Source organism: Scaptodrosophila lebanonensis, unplaced genomic scaffold (assembly GCF_003285725.1).
Source record: "Scaptodrosophila lebanonensis strain 11010-0011.00,11010-0021.00 unplaced genomic scaffold, SlebRS2 tig00001415-arrow-pilon, whole genome shotgun sequence".
Taxonomy (NCBI): domain Eukaryota; kingdom Metazoa; phylum Arthropoda; class Insecta; order Diptera; family Drosophilidae; genus Scaptodrosophila; species Scaptodrosophila lebanonensis.
In genome coordinates this window covers 5,914,058-5,935,417 of record NW_022060742.1, presented here as the reverse complement: position 1 = coordinate 5,935,417, position 21,360 = coordinate 5,914,058, and the positions used below count along the sequence as shown (strand labels likewise).

The window sequence follows — 21,360 nt, the reverse complement described above, 5'->3', positions numbered from 1 at the left end:
CCAATTTTTTAGAATAAAAACTTAATATAACAAACATTTGAAAATTCATAGTATTGGATATTTTAAAACAAACAAAAAACAGCTGAAAAGGAATAAGTTCCTCATTTCTAAAAGGTCTTTCAAAAATTCAATTTGTAAGTTTAATGAATAAATGCAAAGTTTCAGAAATTAAAATAAACGTTATGTGCTTTAGGCGGAAAGTAACATTTTTAAAGACAAATTTTACAAATGCATACATATATCCGTTTTCCCTCTCTGATAAACAATATTATGATTAAAAGAAAAACAAATATACATTTAATACAACTTTGAAGGGCCATTTCAACATATTTGATTCAAATGGTCGTTATCACTAAGTAAGTACACTCCCTGCCAGTTCGTATATCACAATTGGATCCATGAGATACCACAGTCTTAACTTGCATTGCTGCTTTTGATTACTCTATTTATATGTCATCTCTATGAATGGTTTGCAACAATATCGCGTTGGCTTCATCGCGATGCCATGAGAAACCTAAAACCGACCACAATATAGCTGTTGACAGGTAACAGAGAGATAAAACGCTGATAAGCAGCAAATTTGACAGGAAAGATACGAGTAGTACCAACAGTAGACAGACAGGTAGGAAAAAAAGACACTTTATCAAATTGTTGTGAACTACTTTGAACTCAAATTACCGCGACGGGTACGTCTTCATCGTCCATCGGTTCGAATTGAAGGGGAAAACAGAAGCAGCCGCCAGATTTGAGACTGCGGGCAATAAAATTAATGAAACCAGTTTTCGAGAATTTGATTGTATTTTGCGCTTGTCGTTTAATTAAAAGCCAATCAAAAGCAGAAGCAGTAGTGGCAGTGGCAGTGGCAGAGGCAGACCAGAGAGTGGCAGCTGGAAAAAACAACAAAGCGAACAAAATGCAAACTCAAGCGGTGAAGTTCCATCAAAAAAATCAAGACAATTGTTAAGATGGAAATGGAGGAGACGCAGCTGCAAATGCACAGCAAGAAGGAGAAGGAAACCAGTCCCATCCTCCATCTATATGCACGTATATAGCGCTTCGGAGAGAGAGCGACAGTTATGCAGACATGTGGAACACTAAAAACGCTTATCGACTTATTTATGAGTTTTAGATGCAACTCCCAGAAGCGATAAGCGACTGCCGTCCCAGACGGACAGACGAGCAAATGTACAAATATTTACACGAACTTTAACGTATTTAGGATTGGTCGAGGGGGAAGTGTGGGAAGGGGTGGAGGGAGGGAGGGGGTCTGGACATGGACAGACTGAACAGACCAACCGCAAATGTGGCTACTTCGCCTAGCACTCCACCAGCACACCATTCGACCGCCCCTTAATGAAATGCTAACGATATTCATTGGAAAAATCAAAAGCGTAACGAGGCAAGTGAAACCACAAGCCCAGCATGGAGCCAAAGAGTTTAAGTTTCAAAATGTTGCACACACACACAACTGTTGCCCAGCCTCGTCTTCTCTTTCAACAACAAAAGAAAATTATGTAAATTTTGTAAATTGTTTTCGCCTTTCGTCGCAACATTTTAGATGCCGACTGCCTGGCAATTTTTCCCACTTTTCCGCTTAGGCTCGACTGCACATTTCATTTTAGCGCATTTGCCAAATCAATTTTGTTGCTTGCCGCCCGGCGGGCGTATGGCCGAGGCGTGGTATCATGGCCGGGCTTATAATAATAATTGAATACATTGTCGACGATGGCCAGCAAGTGTTGTGGCAAGGGAGGGAGGGAGGCACGGCAGAGGGGCAACAATTTGACGATTTTGCAATTGAATTGGATGCACACGGACAACACCAGTGAAGCGGCAGGTGTAAGCCGCTGCAAAAGTTGCCCCGTGGAAATGCCATAATGAAAAGCTACTACTTGTTGTTGTAGCTGTTGTTTCTGTGCGGCCAAACGTTGAGTCTAGAGGCTGCGGTGGACTATTAATTCGAAATTGTGTTTGCTGTAGCAATAAGTTGTGAGGGCATTCGTTTCATGGCAGCAAAACGAATGAAAAACTCAACAGAGGAACCCAAATGGATTCTAACCCACAAAAAACCGTTTTGTTTCAACTCCGCCTCTAAGCTAGAATAGGTACAAGTATATGTTGTATTTAAAAGCCTCATTTCTTTGAGACATTCTACAGTTCTTTCGACTTCAATTAGAAAAGAGAGTGAGGTCGCCAAACGATGAGCCATCAAGCATTTCAGCGACCCCGTTTTAAACAAAAGCGATCTAGCAGGAACAGTTCCTTATAGAAAAATTGGATTGTGGACTATTGAAAGAAGGTGTCTTGGCCGATTTCAATAGGATATTAATTAATATTACAGACTAAGCTTCGATTGTTGTACTCGATAATAAATTTAAGATGACATTTTCTTTTTGCTTGACCTCTGCTGTTAGGGCGATCCAGTGCAAAGATCTTAGCGCCATTTATTTATATATAACAGAAGTATCTTCTTTTGTTGTTAACTTCTTCCTGGTGATTATGTGGGGCTTTGTAGTACACGGATGCTTACGCCTTTTGCTGACTTGCAGGACGGTTCAGTTACAAATATCAAAAGATTTGGCACTAAGGGGTAGGATCAGCCTTGGACTAATTATTGAATTTATTATATTGAAATCAACATTTTAAGGAAGGTGCAGAAGTCGACTTTTTTGCGTAAAAAATTAGCTAAAATTCATTGTAAATTTGGTAAATTAATGCGCATAAATAGACAATAAGCTGCAAAAATTTCAGATCGATTAATTCTTTCTTATATTTTTTATAGGTATTTGAAGTCAAATTAGGTTCACATGTATCTATACGTGTTCCCAACAGTAAATGAAGCAATATTTTCTTATTTCCGAATAAATTCATATCAGTAATTTGTCGATTAATATTACAATTTTAAATACACATTCGTTTCAAAAGCAATCCAATGGAAATGGAATTGTGAATTCCAAAAATTCTATCATATTTAAAATGCATTTACAAGTAGTGCAGAATAGGATTCGAAGAACTTGAGAATTGTACCGTGAAGGGTCAGGAAGGATTTGTAATCGTAGCTTTCCACATAGCAGTAAACTTGCTATATACGTGTATATGCACGTACATATATATTTTTGATTAAATAAAATACTTTTTTGTAAGTATGGGTCATATATTTTAATTGTATTAGTGCGACTAGCACCTGTCTGATATATAATTATTGTACTCTCTTACTAGATTAGGACAGATTGGACTAAGATTTAAAATTCTTAAAAATATCCCGTTTCAAATAATTGGGTTTCCTTTTTTTGAGGAGGTATCTTTCTGTTACATATGTATTTCTATAGATATTCCCTTTAAATTGTGAAGCTCAATCTTTTCCCTTTAATTCTATAAAGTTAATAAAAGGATTAGGCTTTTTAAGCTTTGGGTGAATACGTGATTTGTCAACGTATTGAAGAACATTTAGTGAATAATAATAAAGAACATTGTGAACAAGTAAAAGCCGTGCATATTTAGTAAACTTATCAAATCTGTATAGATATTTTTCTGACAGTGTTTGAAAACTATGCCAATGACAAACACGCATTAAATTTGTTAATACTTGACCCAAAATCAACAAACAATGCTTGGGCGCAACACTACACGCCCATGGACGACCACACAATCGCTTATTGCGTTCCATGCCACCATTACTGGCCACCATTACTCATGTAACTCTTCATCAAAATAATGTAATTATGAAAATTGTTTTCTTTGAAATTTGTTTCCTCTTTTTATGCCGTTGCCTTCAGCCAGGCCGCCAGCCAGCAGCCAGCCAGCCAGGCAGCCAGGCAGCTAGCCAGCAAGGGCTGCGTACTCGTATGCAAAAATGGCACACAGTTCCAGCGGCAGCAAGAAGCATGCCAGCAAGCAATTCCCGTTAAGAGCTACTTGAAGTCATGCAAACACACACATCCAACTTAAGCATACAGAGAGACCGACAGACAGACAGACAGACAGCCCAGAGCAGCCTTAGCACTTTGCCAAACAGAAATAACACACGGCTACAATTTCATTTTTAGCAGCAGGAGAAAACAACACCAACAATGGCAGCTTCAGCAACGGCATCAGCATCCATGGCCAACCATGGCCATCCATGCCTCATCCAAGCTCCCATCCATCCAACACATCATCAACGTCAGCGTGTGCTCCAATGTTGCAGCATAATCTTCATTATCGCTAAAGCTGCCACATGCCGTAAGCACCGCTAAACAGTTTAACTTTTTTTCGCCGCTTCCGCTTTTTGTTTTTGCATGCAAACTACACACATGCAGATCCACTTAGATAAGTACAAACACATACATACATATATTGTAGAGTAGGTACTATATGCATAATCTGCCAACCTGCGGTAGTTGCATTTTAATTGCATTCCACAACAACAACAGCAGCAACAACAAAGACATCAGAATAGGTGCTCGCTTTCGTTTATTTTTCTCAGTCGTTTTCATAATGAAATATTTTTGAAACCTAATTTTTCTTGCTCCTGGCAATTTCCATGTGGGAGAATATATGAGCAGGCAGGAGACTGTGGCACGATGATGAATTGTGCGCGCTTATTTCAGGCAAATTGCTTCTAGCAGCATTGTTTTCACTTTTTTGTTGTTGTCTTTTATTATTTGTTTGTGATTCGTTATTTTGAAGCTCTTGTCTAAATTGCTTTAAAATGTTTAAGCAGCTTAATTTTCGATTCTATTGCATAACCTCGGCTGCTCTCTCACAATCACTTAAAGTGCCTGTGCCCTTAGGTTCCATCAAAAACTAAATCATGGAGAAGTGTGTAGGCAGCGCAGCTTTAAGCTTTTTTCAAGTGGCGCCATTAGAAAGTATTTCACAATACACTCACAGAAACAAGAGAGGCCAAGTGTAAAAACCACTTGAAAAGCGTCAAGTTCAAAAGTGTGTGCGTATACTCGTATGCGAGAGCTATTTGAAAACTTAGCAATCGACGTAGAGAGCTATAGGATCAGAAAGCCGAATCAATATTAGCTACATGACCAACATACAAAAAAATTTATCCTAACATATTAGCCAACATATATTATATTTAGTTAATGCTAAGTACTAAGTTATATTCATCCCTACCCTAAACATATAAATTCTTTCCCTAATTATAACTTGGATTCAGCAAAAGATTCAAGCGTTTCCAACTATTGTACTACCTTAAAAGTTCCATCTTAACAGTTCCAAGATTCGTATAGATTATTATAATTTAAAATGTTTTTGGCGTTAAAATATGCAAAGCATAATTATGTCTTCTTAAAGGATAATAATTGGTTAACAGACTGGATAACATGACAGGATGCATATGTACGTGGAGGTCCTACCAAATATTAAAATAAATATTATGTGGGGGTCAAGTGCTTTCAATCTGCGAATTTTTACAAATTCTCCCGAATTTTTACGTCGTACGTACACTTTTGTCAAGGAAGAAATGTGATTTTTCGTTTATATTTGTGTAACGACACATCATAAGTTTATGATTTTACGTTTCCTTCCATAAAAATAAAAGAGCCACGAAACTGCATCGTTAGTTTTTTAATAAATATCATTGGTGCGGCCAGGTAGCAAAATATTGGATCGTATGTAGAATTATTGAATTTTTGAACACTACCCTATTTCAAAGTTGAGCCAACAATTGTTAATGTGCCAGATCTCAAACAATAATTGAGCTATTGGGCTGAAAAGTTGAAACACTTCAGGGCAACATTTTTAGAACGAGTCCCCTCAACCGTTTTTCGAAATCAAACCCATAAGTTAATGGACTTTGGAAACGGAAACTTGCCGGATATAAAAAGTTACTCAGTCAATATGTGTGAATTTATCATTAATTTATATAATCGTATAAATATTGTAAACCCTGATAATTTCAGATTCATTTCGAACCATATATGTACATTTTGAAAATACAATGGATTATGTTTTTTTTTAATGTTGCACTAAATATTCAACAGAATTCGCGTTTTCCAAAATAAATATTGTTCACTCCTGTTTTTTAACTGAACACTTAATTGCGAGTGGATTTTTGTTTCATATACTGCTGCTTTTGTTTAAAAGCAGCCCTCGCTATTGTGCGTTTCTCCGAATTCCAGCGTTAGCCTAATTGCTTTGAAATTTGACTGCTGCTTGGCAGGCTCAGAGGCACTTGCCACTTGCCTCTTGCCACTTGGCGGCTGACAGCTGACTGATGATGTAGGTGAGTGTTGCCCAATGCTGTTCTTGTTGCTATTACTATTATTGTTGTTGTTGTTGCCTAGTGCCAAGCAATGTGCAGACTGGCCCGTTAGCTACCGGCGTTTAAAGTCATTGATGTTCTGCTGCTTCTGCTGCTGTGGGAAACCAAAAATTTCATTTCTAACTTGTTGTATGTTGGTCCAAACAATGAAGCAGCAGCAACTCAAAACGCGACCAAATTGCGCGCGCTGTCAGCAACAAGCAGCATGTCAACAACAATAATAATTGTAATAACCAAACAACTAAGAACAAAAACAACAACAACAATAGCAGCAGCAGCAGCAGGAGCAGGAACGTCAGGAACGTGAGGAACAACGCAAACGTTGAACGATGGCCAAACTATTAAGGCCATGTGTTGCAAGCAGCAAGAAGAGAAAAGCGACCGAGCGGTTGACAGGCCCACAAACAGGGGGCAAGCGGGCTGGGGTCTGAGGCACAAACCACGCCAACGATTTACTTTGGAACGTCGTGTGGGGCGCCGCCGCCTTCAAGGTATATATTGCTATCGTTCCTGTTGTTCCTGCTGCCCCTGTTGTTGTTGTTGTTGTTTCTGCAGATGAACTGGATATTTTTGCTGCTAAGAATAGAGCAGCATGGGCAGGCAGCCAGCCAAGCGATCAGGCATTCAGGTTGTAATCGAGGGGCAACCTAGCCTGCCAATTCATATTAAACTAGACAACGGACAAAGCTAAAGCTTGATATCAGTGACTGAAAATGAGATTTATGAGAAAAGTAATGACAGCATTGAAAGAAAACAGTTTTGATAAATTACAAACGAATTTAGGAGACACCTATAGGACTTGTAAGCTGACGTCACATCACCTTTGCATTCACCTTTTCATTCCAAGTTTTATGAAATTCATTTTTATTTTAATATAAACACAATTTTTGGGGATTTTAGTGGATATTATATATTTGATTTATCATTAAAGAAAATGGTTCTTTGGATTTTAAAATTCAATCCACAGGCATATTCCATTTGCAACTTAAGAAGGTATAACGAATTAAATACAAATCCATAAATAAAGATAAACTAAGCATCAAAGGTTTTTATTTTCGAATCTAGGTATACTGTTGTCATTCTTCTCAGTGGACAATTAAAAAGAGGGAGTGACAACTTATGTCTATTAAAAATTAATAGAGTAGTATTTGGCCATATTATTGTAATCTCCTTCAAGTTAGGTTTTTCCTACAAACAATTATATGTTAATCGTTGCCTCAAAATTAATGCCCTCTTCCAAAACCCTACTCTGTTTTTTTCGGGAAAACTAAATCAAATACCTGACATAAAAAAGCAGCTCTCAGGAAATACTTGATAGCAAACTAAACAATGTTGAACAAACAATAAAAAACTGTTACCTCCTTAATGTTTTGCTCGAGTTAACCCACTTCAGAAATTGCAAGCAAAAACAAGAAACAACAACATCAATCAGCAGACAACATTCAATCAATCCACTTACAAGCAATGCGAGTACAACCCACACACTCTCTCCCATCTGCTGATTAGCAATTCCAATTAGACGTTTTCTCATCTCTGACAGGCATAAGATTTCTGCCAGAGCAGCAACAGCAACAGGCCCGTCAAGTTGTCAGAACCAAAAGCGGCCGCATCATCATGGCAGACAATAAAAGTAAACAGATCATAAATAATATATGTATGAATTCAATTCATATCCGAAAGGATTTGCGGTTTAAGAGGCTGTCGTACGCACAAATATGGCATGAAGCTGAAACTAGTTTGTGGGGCAGCAACAAAGCCGCAAGAATTGAGCTCAAGATCGCGTAGATGCAACAACACCCATACTAAGTCAAAGGAAAACAAGAAAAACACGTACACACATACACACACATACACGGACAAACACATACGGTTCGTCCATCGTCTTCATCTCACTTTTTCACAATTTCCCGCAAATGCCGGCTGTGTGAAATTACCGAAGCATTGCAGCAACAACTGCAGCAGCAAATGTTTCATGGCCAAGTTAACAGGCGCACAGCATTGGCCAGAAAGCTACAAGCCAGTCACTCAGTCAGCCAGCCAGCCAGCCAGCCAGCCAGCCAGCTAGGCAGTCTTAGCGATCTAGCCAAGCAGCAAGCAGTAAGTTGCAGCCTAGACAAGACCAACTTTGCTGCTATCGGCGTGCATCATTAACTCAATGCCGCTGCTGTTGTTATTGTTGTTGCTGTTGCTGTTGCTGCGGCTGCTGATGCATGCAACATTCAACAGAAATTCAAGTTCAACGCCAGCAACAAGTTATTGTTTCTAGACAAGATTCCTTCCACTTATTACACAAGTCATCAGTCGATTGCAACGTCATCTTCATCATCATCATCATGATCTTCATCATGATCTTCATCATCTTCGCCATCACCACCACCATCGTCATAGTCGGCGGCATCATTTTCGTTTGCTGTCATCTTTGACATCAGCTGCGGCTGCTCGCCGAGATCAGCGTCTTTCCACTGATTGAGCTGATGCGCTCTGTTCTTAACGGTCAAAATTGTTGCTGCCGTTTCGGCCAAATCGAGTCAGAGCCAAAGCCAAAGGCAGGCGGTGCCGCATCATTATCAACTTATTGTGTACAGTGAAAATGCTCAGCTACCGTATCCTGTCCTTCTTCCTCATCCTACCCAGTGCGACTCTTGTAGTCTTTGAAGTGGTCTACAATTTCTGGTACCGGAAAGAGATGAGCGTGCACATCAAATCGTTGTGTCTGACATTTCAGCTGTTTTGTCTAGTGTTTGGTTGCGCTTACAATTATCTTCAGTGGTCGTGCTGTTGCCGTTGCTGTTGCCGTTGCTGTTGCTGTTGCAGAGGCTCCTTTGATGGTACTAATTGTTAATTAATGGAATGCATGCACCATGCCCCCACAGTGGCACATTGCAAGCGCAGACCATCCACATCCCATCCCAGTGCATCGCATCGCATGTCTGACCATTTACTGTTGGGCTCTTGTTAGCGCGTAGCCTTTAAGGCAGCCCGCAGCTAGCCCTGGCACTGGCACTAGCACTGGGCCCAGTTCATTTGGCTTTTGATTAAGCTGAGGTCTATAAAGTGGAAACTAAATGACGGTTTAACTGACTTGCGAGACTGGCATTTTATTTGATCTAATTTTAATAGACCATTTTAATGTTCCCAGTTCATGCATCTGCATTAATTAGAATTGTAAAAAGTTGGGCCATAACTATGCAGCAACATGTATAAATATTAAAAAAGCCGGATATTTGTGAAGATTAATGTTTAAGCTAATAGCAATTAGCGCGCCATAAAATACTTTATTTGTTTATAATTTGAATTCTAACTGCCAATTATTTGAAGCATTATTTTCTTCATTGATTATTTATTTATTTCATTGACAAACAAAGTTGTCGATGTAAAGAAAAATCAATGTACCAAAGAACTTAAACTACATAAAACTAGAAACCTATAGAAATTACAGTCGGTGGGAATTTTAGAGAATATTTTTCGCAGTAGAGAGTAGTCAGAGACATTATTAGACCTAACAAAAAAGAAAAGGAGAAACAAAGTAGCAATACAAGAGAAAGAAAAAGTATAATTAAATTAAAATAATTTATTGAAATACTTAATTTGAAAGGGTAACAGGAGTGAATATTTATAATCTGAAATGTATAATCTGAAAAATCTAATTTCATAAATTCCACTTTCACAAAAAATTTACAAAGTAAGGCTGCTTTTAAAAGCGTAAAAATTTCATTTGAAAAATAAGACAAATTTAAATCCAACTCCTTAATCAGTAGAAAAGACTCCTTAATATTAGGATTGCATATGGAAACAGCTAGAGATGATAATACAAATTTAGAGAAAACAGAATAAAAAAAATTACATAGAAATAGAAAGTTAAACAGTGCTTCACAATAAAAAGTGCTTGAATAATAATATTAAATAATAATATTTCTTGTATAACTAGAGGTAAAATTCTTCACTAATTATGGCACTGAATGAAATGTGACTCGTCGCCTGTATACCTTCTTCCCTGAAATAATCGCTAAAAGGATGCAAATCATAATATTTACATTTTTATAATATTGTATTAAATAACTAATTAATACAATTTAAAAACCAAATGGTAGTGAAATTCTCTAACCAACAATATTGTTATAGATATGGGAATGTATATATTTTCATCGACATTTTAAATCCGCAATTACAATGAATTATCCCGGCTTGCTGGTCAAAAAAAAACTTGTTGAAAATTAAAAATAAAAACTTTTGTAATTAAAAACCAAAAACAATGTTTTACCATAAATAACCAAAAGTTGATGACCTACTTCCGAGTGTAATCAAAATTCGTAAGCATATTCTCAATGTTAACAACTAAAATAATAAATGCAATGGCAGCGAAAAAAACACCGCATTTTAAAATTAAAACATATTCCATGAATATACTTGTATGAAATAAAGTTTCTCAATTTGCAATTTAATTAAATTAGGAAGTGTTCAACTTTTTGTTGCAATCGCGAAGTGGGAATATATTCTAAATCACTTTAAATATAGATCAGCGTGTTATATATTTATTCAAGGCATGTGCAATTTGGCCAAACTTTAACGCCGGCTCTAATTTATTCTATCGCTGCTTATCACAATTTACTCGCAGTTTTCAAGACTGTTTTGTATTTATACAAATTTAGCTTGATGCTGTTTATATGCATGTCCTTTTTATAAATTCAACTTCATCTAAGCCGTGCACAAATCGGTGCAAGTGTCTCGCCACTAAACTTCATGCCTGCCTATCAAGGAGACTTGTATTAAATCAGCCAGAGCACTCGTTGACAGCAAAATCATGTTGCAATCCACCGACTCAGGCTATAGTAAAATCTCCGACGTTGCATGCAACTCAAACTCGGGCACACTTTGCACAACAGTTTTCATTCTTCCCAAGGTGCTTATTGATATATGCAGACAACTGAACTTCACACGCTCGATGCATTTGGTGCACCTGTCGAAATGTGCAAGCCACAAAAGTGAAACGATAAAAACATATTTCACATATTACACACATTTTGTGCAGTCAGCAGAGCAAAAGTTTTTCAATTTTTTAGCTGTATTTTTTTTTGGTATTTTTAGGTTTCGCTGCCACATACCAAGCCTGTGTAAACTTGGTCGTGGCTCTAAGCTACCTTTACTCTACCAACTTGCCCCTAACCCTTACTTAGTTACAACACTTTCCGGCAGAACTGTGTCAAATGTCGACGTTGTCTGGCACAACTTTTATTGAACTGTCAACGCAGTTGGGGGAGCAGGAAAAAATATTCAAACGACACCGCATTGCATATTTTAAGTGCAACGTCAGGTGTTGCAAGTGCCAAGAGAGTCAAAACCCTCAGACGTTTGTATAAATTATTACACTTGCCTGCGCCAGCTCTGAGAAGTGTCAGAGGTGTTTGGTTGACTTTTCGAATTGAAACTCCGGCGGTATGCACATAAGACTTTAACTGACTTTAACTTGTTGATGGCTGTGAAATATTTTCATGTACTACTTTCAACAACATTGCTCATTTTTGCGTCTTACTGACGCCCAAAGCTTTTAACGTCAAAGCACATGGAAACACAAAACGAAAAAATAAAAAAAAAGCACAGAAACAGAAAATAAGAACTGCGGGCTTTGCTTTGGTATTTGCACGACACAATCATTAAATAGCCAGCCCAGAGAGCCAAGTGACAACAACAACAACAAATTACAAGCAAACATTGTCAACGTTGCACTTTAGGCGACATAAATTTCATGTACGCGCCTTTTCTAGTCGCCCCAGAGACGTCGTCGACGACAACGACAACGACGACGACGACAACCACAAAGCAGCTTCTACACAAACAAACAAGCAAGAAAAAAGAGCCACAATACAACAACAACAACAACAACAATACAAGCAGGCATGAGGTGTCAATGTACAATTGCAACAAAAAGAACAGCATCATAGGCAACAGCATCACCAACATGCAACAAAACAAAGACGCGATTGTTGCACTGCGCATGCCAAATGTGGAGATGACGCCAACGACAACCAGCAAGAAGCAGAGCCAGAACTAGAAGGAAAAGACGCCAACAACAACAGCAACAACAAGGAGCTCAAGTAATGTCGCCTTTGTTGTTGGCTGCAGCTGCTGTGGTTCCGAAAGCACCCGCCAACGAGACGTATGAGTAATGTTTGGTATGCCAAGGCAGTGCATTTCGTAATTACGCGACATTAGCACAACAAATCGACCGCAGTGTTGGATTTAATTAGCTCGGCCAACCGATGACATGTCACAATGAAATTGTTCGCATAATTCATAATTAAATTGCAATGCCAACGACCATTATACACACCAATGATGAATGATCTCAGACCCGGAGGTTGCTCCAATACGAGTGTGTGCGTATATTTGGGGCGCCATCAACTGATGGACGTTTAAATTACAACAAGCATTCCTCAAAGTCACATGACTGGCTGCAGATGACGTTGTAAATAATGGAAATGCAATAAATAGAGCGCTACTTAATGGATCCATTTTTGTTAAATTATTGCTAGCTATACAACACTATGGACTCTCTATGGAACACAAAAAAGACAAAGGTAGTGCTTAGACAATGAAGGCCGAACACAGGATAAAAAATAATAAATCAAAACTTTATACATATCTAACAGGTAATTGCAACCTCAGATACAAAAAAAATGTATTTATCACCAATTGTGGTCAGCCGATTAAAATGCATTCTACAAGATTTGAATCTTACACTAAACTTTATTAAAACCCTACTATTCAAAAACGTAATCGTATTTCAGAGCAGTGCAATGGAACTCTTTTGTACGCTGTCCAGCAAGGTTTTTAAATAATAACATTAATATTTGCTATTATCTTTTTTAAACATATTACTGAACGTTGCACGTTAACGCTCGAAAGAGTATGTCCGGTATAATATGATTTGAACCAAATGTTCACATACTAGTACTATTTTTATAATTGATATGAAAAGAGACACGTTTGTTCGTTTGTTATTTATTTATTTATTAATTATAGTGTTGCGAATCGGGCTCCAGTTTGGCCCTAACAACAATTTAACTTTTTTTAAAGATCCCACTTACAGAATTTAAGTCTGAAAGTATTTTATTCGTAATATAAATGCGCTAAGAGCAGCATCGTGATTTAAGCCAGAGCCTACTCTGGACCTTTTCCAGGCCCCTACGTTTGTTCTTGGCATAAGCTTCTGCCGGTCTCCTGATTATACAAACAAAATACTATCAAAGACTAATTTTATATTTTTGTATTTATCGCTCATTTATTGTAATTTTCTAGACAATAATATTTTCTTTTATGGTTGATAATTAAAAATATAATTGCTTCAAATTTAAATCATTTCAGAGCAATATTAATAAACAACATTTTTATTAAATTATTCTCTAGAATACTAGTAGCTAAAGATAGTGTTAGTAGGTTTTAATTATTATTATTAAATACAGTAGTTTGAATATTGTTTAATTTCTGGTATTGAAACGTATTTGAGTAGAGGAGCTTACTGTTTGTTTACTGATTTCTTACAGCACAACTCTTTTCAAAATTGAGTCATAGGCCAAAAATAATTAATATTATGTAACAATATTAAACTTAAACTTGCCAACAAAATTATTGCGGGGCAAATTTTCATTTTCTTTCGGACTCCCCGCACACTCCACCGATGCTAATGATGATAAACTTTCACGCTTCTGCATAAATTTTGCAATACTTCCAGTTTGAAACTCACTTGCAATCACTCTTCGACTTGTGCTCTTTAAAGCCAAGCTGTCGTTCAGCTGCCTCAACTGTTGTTGCTCCCACTGTTGTTGTTGTTGTTGTTATTGTTGTTGCCGTCACTGTTTCTGCTGCTGCCGCCGCTGCTGCTGTCGTCGTCGCCTTGCGGTCAGTGGCGCATTGCTGGCCACATTATTCCCATCCCGTCCCATCGCACAGTGGGCTAATTTGGAAATAAAGGTCAACTGAATTCGTTGCAAATATTGGGTGCAGAAAAATACATTAACATATAAAAAGTTTCAACACAAAAAATATTTTGTAGCTTAGCAAGGAAATTCTTAGACCTTGTGCCCGAGGGGTACTAAAAAGTGTAATGATTTATGATATCAGGAACAGTTTTTGTGTCCCTGTGTTCGAGGAATACTAAAACGTCAGGATGCATCTGTCTATTTGTCAGTTTGTCTGTCCGTATGAACATCGGTAGCTTAAGAACAATAATAACAGAAAATGCTTTAAAAATGAATATAACTGCTACTTTTCTCCTCTCTCTCTCTCTCTCTCTCTCTGTCTCTCTCTCTGTCTCTCTCTCTCTTTCTCTCTCTCTCTCTCTCTCTCTCTCTCTCTCTCTCCTTATTAACACTAATCATACTAACCGATTAATAAGATCTCGATATCGTTTTGTCGCATCTATATTGGCAACGCCTCCAATTTATTTACTGAAGTAGCTTTTTTGTTTAAGATCATGTATAAGTTGTAATGCTGTGTCAATATATTCTGAAGACTTAAATACGATCAGATATGCAAATAATTTGCACACAAAGTCCTTTTATTTTTACAAGTAGGTGACTCCCAAAGAAGTTTGTTAAATTAGAAAGTTATATTTAGTTATACATATAATTATTTCTGACATATTTTTAAAAATTCGACAAATTTGTGTGCAAAATATTTGCCAGTCTGACTAAAGCATAAGTAGTTTTTCTTTAGTAATTAATCATATGTGTAGTTTGTTGAATGTACTGAGCAATTTTAAGCAATTGTAAATTTCGAACACTTATTTGTATTAAACGTACATAAAGCCTACGAGTAGAATATTTATTTCACCCACTGTGCCTGGTCACCTTCTGCATGTGCCAGCAGTTGTCAAACTAAATGGTCGTCGCATTTTTATCGTCATTGCTGTTTATGCTGCTCGCTGTTTATGTTGTTACCATTGCGAGGTTGTTTCTGCTGCTGTTGTTGTTGTTGTTGTCGTTTAGCCTATTGTTGGCTTTAAATATTATCTTAGAGGCCTGGGCGCACCTACATTTGCGAGTAGATTGCAGCTTTTTGCATTGGTTTGCCATGTTTGATTCAAATGTTGGACACTAACGGTTGTAAGTAACGTCCGCACCTCTCCAACAGCTGTTATTTAAGGCTCTCGCCATTTCATTACAATGCGCAGTGTTGATGTTGTTGTTGTTTCTGTTATTGTTGTCCACCAGTCCACCATTGCCCACCCAGATGCACAGAAAGTTCAAAAGACTTTGTTGACATTTTCTGTTATTGACGTTGCCGCTGTTGTGGCTGTTGTTGCATTTGTGGCAACCACATCCGTTTTAGCCGCATGTTGCACCACGATTTGGACGGCACATTGATTGACATAAGCGCTTTAAAAGTAATAATAATAATAATAAAAAGGTTTGCCCGAGCCACATATTGCACAGTCACGCCGCCTGACTAGTCCCTCAAAAAATGTACCGCACGGTATCAAAAAGGCGGCAAGCGATTGAATTTCATGTGCCGACGAGTACATTAAATGCATAAAAACCAAAAAAAAAAAGGGAACAAGAGAATAATCGTATGAACTGAACAAGGACAAGCACAACAACTACTAAGTCAGACAATAAGAACTACAATGTAACCCGCTAAAATGTACTAAAAACCACTAAAATTGTTGTAAGAGTCGAAACCAGTACTGAAAATAAATATATATGTATAATAGAATTGAGAACAATATTAGACTTTTTTCTAGTAGTCGCAATTTTTCAGTGTTTTTCCAAATGTTTTGAAATCACATCTTTAATGAACAACTCGACGAATGTTAAAATCTGGAATATAGTTAGAAATTATAGACTTTGTTTCATCTCGGAGAGCAAAAAACGAATTAATGTTATTTAAGTAACTATAAATCAAATCGACATGATTTCATTTTAAAAAACAAAATTAAGAACAAGAATAAAAACTTTTGAAACATATTCCTTAGATAAAACCCAGTTTAATCAAAAATAACTATATTCTTCCCAGATGAAAAAACGTAAGGGAGCTTTAGACATATATATAGTACTTATATTTCTAGCGCACAAAATAATTTAAAATAATTATAATAGCAAACAAATTTAATAGCAACAATTTATTAATAATGTAAAACCAGCTTGAAAAACTTGTATAAATTTACCTATTTATACAATTAGAAATACGAATAAAAATGATTTAAATTCTCAAGTTATCATGTTGTTTTAAGCGATAAAGGATAATGATAAAGATGAGATAAAGATCTGGAGATAGTTGATTAGGGAAAGACCAGAATAACACATGGTGGTGACAGAGCAAGAGAATTTATAGAAAGTCTTGTTAGAAGAAAATCATTTAGTATCGCATTTCTCTTAATGAGTTTCCACTGTGCAGCCACAGAACACATGACAAGCTCTTCATATGGCAATCAACGCACGGGCAAAATGCTCGCTGTCAACGCCGTCGTCCTCATTGTTATTGTTGTTGTTGCTGTAGCCACTAACCATGGTTTTGGCATGCCAAAAGGAAGCTTTCCAAGCGATTTAACAATGAATTTCGTAACGAAATCTCTATGAAAATAGAAATAAAAGCGCACATACACACACACACACACAAACTCACCTCACAAACAATAAACCCGAACGTTGTTAGTCTGCTTAGTGTGGCGAGGTCTGAGACGACAACAGAGGGTAACCATAATATCAATTTCAATAAACTAACAAGCAAATGTGCTCGTGTGTGTCTGTGACTGTGAGTGTGTGTTTGTCGGTATTATAGGAACTTATGGCGTTTTAGTGCCAAACCAAAATACTTGGGATATGAGCTTGTCATATGCTCGCGCGCTTCAGTTGCTTTGACAAAGGTTAACATCGAGGGAGCCACGGGGCCAGGAGCAGGGACAAGGGCGGGCTCAAGAACTTGCAGTTACAAACAGCATATAAAAATAAATTTCAATTGTGAGAAGCTTGGCGACAACTGTATGCTCAAATTTAGCTAAGCTCACTTACTACCCACTATATACGTCGATGTTTAAGAGAATAGGTTGGGAATGATTAAACAATGACTTTATAGGCTGGTTCCTTGGAGCGTATCTTTACTCAATTTGACTTGGATCTTTCATAATAAAGCACTGCTTTATTTCAGACGAAGCCGCTCGCTCTTTCATGCCTTCTTAGACTCTTGCCATGGTTTCTTCTACTCCTATGGAGGACTCCTGTGCTGCTCCAAAAACAGCAAAAAGAAAACCCCTACGATAAGCCCAGAAGAGATGCATAATGAGTATAGAATAATCGCAACATTTATTCCAAAAAGGCTAAAAGCTTTAACTTTGCTGCAAATGTTAGAAGTATTTTAATTGAATACGTTTTCAAAGAAATTTGAATTAAAATGAGATTTTTTGACGGCTATCCTGTTAATTCAAGATTATACTAATCAATTAAATAAATTAGATTTTTAAACGAATGCTTACAGCTATTAGAGACTTAGAAATTAATTTTAAAAACGTTTTGAGCGACTCTTTAATCTGCTGTAACCAATCCTTCTCCCACCGCATACTGCAGAAATTGTATTGATAAATCGTTCGTTTAACGAAACATCAGAATATAGTGAGCTTTTGTTAAAAAAGTATAACTACAAAGTCATACGATATCATAATAAAGCTTGGTCTAATTCAAAAGTTCTCGGTTGTGGTATTCTTTTTATTTGTCCCGTCATAATGCATAATTTAATCCAAAAGGAGAGGTCTGCCAAGCCTCTTCTAGATTCGGTTACAGAGCATAAAAAAAAAGGAATGTAGTTTCATCATACAAAATTTCTCTAATAACTCAGAATTTCTTACCTTTTGAGCATTTTAATTATCTGCCCTTCGAGTTAAATTCCTAGACTCTGCAACAAACACTAGAGAAAAACAAAAACAATGAACATCACTGAGCTGATAATCTCAGCTGGATATGACTTAAAACAACTATGTAATACAAAAGTACCAACATACTTTCCAAACAGCACTAAAAAGTTGTCTGCCAGTAAGTTAACAACTGAACAACAACAACAACAAAAAACCTTCAAAACAAATTTTTTGTTCCTTGTTGCCAATTTTATGTATTGTAGTTGCATTTATTGCTCTGCTTGTTGTTGTTGTTCTTGTTAAAATTGTTTGTGCATTGCCGTTTTACCGGTAATGCCACTGAAAAGATAAAACTTTACCCAACACAACAACAGCACCAACAAACGCAACGGCAACGGCATGAACAATAAAAAAGTTTCCACAAATTTATCGAACTAAACTTTAACTTGATTTGCGCCCAAAAAGCAAAAACAAACCAAAAAAAAACCGACCCCACCTACAACGGCAACAAATATGCGCAGTATGCAGTAATAAATTGCGAATAGTTTCCATCTTGCCTTAATAACAAGAAGCTCAAGCTGTGAGCCAAGTTTTCCATGAGGAAACTTGTCAATGGAAGACGCACAAAAGTATGCTGCGAAATTTGTCACACAGGCAGCTGCCTCTAAAGTGCAAGACAGTAGTTTGTTGCTTATTATGACAGTTGCTGTTGTTGTTGTTGTAGTTGCTGTTTTTGTTTTTCTACAGCCTGTTGTAAGATGCTTGATGTTGCTTCTGTTGTTGTTGTTGCTGTCGTTCTTGCTGCTGCCAAAACTTTGTAGCAAGTGCACAGAAACATTTTGATGCATTTTGTATGACAAGGAAAATTACCATGTGACAGTGTATGTTGCAGCTGTCAGAATTGAAATTGGGCGTGAGCCAGAATCGTGACTAGCTGGGACTTAGTGGTGACTCAACAAACTAAAATATTCACAAAAATCGACGATTCCATGCCTATATCGATCTTAATTTTGCAACTTCGAAGATTTCATGGTATCGACACCAAAGCCTATTTACAAAACATTAATTTCACTAAGTTCGTATCTTTGAAACTTTAGAAATATTGTTTTAAGTGAAAGTTGAGGTAAATTCCAAAATTTAAGTTACAATAATTTTTAATATCTGTATTTATGTCGCTGACGAAATTGTTTCAGCTATTCATTTCAGTTTTGAATTCACGATTTACACATTTTTTATTATCACAAAAGATTGTTTTCTAAAATTTATAATTTTCCATTTGAAGAAGCCTTAATATCTCAATTCAAGAGTTATTTTTTGCAATAGATTGTTTATTATTTTATATATAAATATTACATATATTTTTGATACATTTTTAAATAATTTTTTATGAAATTCGTATTTTTTGTTTTTTAATGTTAAGTAAATTTTATAAACATCTATAATTTTCAATTTCATTTTATGCACTTTTCTTGTAACAATATACTTGTATATTAACAAGTGAGGTAAATATATCTTTATATTAAGAGTCAGGCAGGTTAGCCTTTCCTACATAATTGAACAAAAAAGAGAAGTATAAAAAGTTAAACAACAATGCAAAGTGTAAAGCTAGAATCTTTAATTTTAAATATATTTCAAATCAATTTTAAGTAATTCTTGATACATTTTTTTTTTAATTGCAAGATAGCAGAATGTCAATATTTGCGATCAGGTAATGGTAGGCCAATGCATTTGCTATGGAATTCTGCAAAATATAGCAACATACAAATAGTATTATTACACAAATAATATTACCAATATATTATAAAAGAATCCAAGTACCATTAGGCATTTCAGCCGTCGCTTTGCTTTTTATGGTTGGGGCAAGGCTAGCAATTCCCAAATTCTAATTGACAATCAAGGCTCAATATATAAATGACTAGCGATCTCACTCATGTATGCCTATAAAAATCCCAAATTTTACTTAGATGCCTCATTCGAAACAATATAAGATATAGCTGACATCACGCAGCTAGCTCTAATCAGAGACCAGTCATAGTTGAATGCCAGATAAGTGCAGTAAGCTGCTTGGTTGTTTTTGTTCAAGTAGTTGTCCTTCTTGTTGTTACATTTGTTGCAGCTGGTTGTAACTGACTGCTGACGTCTTACAACTTATGCACGCAACTTTACATGAAGTGCCAAAATGTCAGCACATTTGTCGACATTGGCAAATTAATGCCGACCCAACATGCCGTATACTTGCTTTGCATAATTTAAGTGCAAGTCTCTTCTTCTTATCTCTTAAAGCTGTGGCAGATTAACAAAAACAAAACTAACTTGCCCCAGAGAAATCCTTTCCCTTTTTGTTGTATCTTGCGCCTTTCTTTTCTTGTTTTTTTCGGCTCATTTTATTTCTTTAATGCTGCAACATCTTTTGTTACCCTCCACCCTCGAATGCTTTGTACGACTGCAGTTGTTTCCTTGGGGCTTGCAAAAGTATGTTTGTGGGTGGGCGACCCATTTTGTTGCATGTAGGTAAAAGGCGCTCTCGTGCAAAGGACAAGTAGTGCGCACAGCAAAAGCCGACAAAAGATACAAAGTAAGGCCTTGGGGCGAATTGTTTATGACAAGGTTACTAAACGCTTGTCATACTCGTAGCAGTCAAATGTCAAAACGATGCACAAGGCATGTGCAGCTTCCTCAAAAGCTTACGATGCAATTAATAAGCAATTTCCTAAAGAATTAAATCCCCAGAAAACGAAACAAGCTTGCGAATTAATAACTAAGCATATGGTTGGCTAAAAGCTTCAACAATTTTCAGCTCTTATGGAGGAGAACTTAAAATCGCATTAAAACTTTGGCACACACTACACACCAAACTACACACACACACACATACACAGATTGCCATGAAATTCAATAAGCAAAAACTTCTATAAAACTTTTGCCCACATTCTCAACCCTTTGCTCTCTGATCTTGAACAATTTTTAAAGCGCTTAGCAAACTTTTGCTTGGAACAAAAAAGGGAAAAAGAATCGAAAATCTGAAATAAAATATAGCCTCATAACAACCGCAAAAGCTGGGGCAGCAAAAAGTATAAATATTTTAGAGAAATACAAGTCAAGAAATCAACATTGGCATAAACTTAAAGCTGATGCTGTCAAAAGTTTTGCGAGTGTAGTCTTAAGTTTTTAAGGGTCTTTTTTTGGGTTAAACTTTTGAGCACTTCAAACTGGAAAGATTTGCATGCGTATAACTTTTTAATAGCTTGCTGTCAAAATG

General features: G+C 36.7%; 1 protein-coding gene across 1 annotated transcript in view; it reads left to right on the top strand.

The window, feature by feature from the left end:
* LOC115632893 overlaps positions 1 to 21,360 on the top strand; it is a 37,214-nt gene that overhangs the window by 7,982 nt on the left and 7,872 nt on the right. The gene's annotated exons all lie outside the window — the stretch shown is intronic.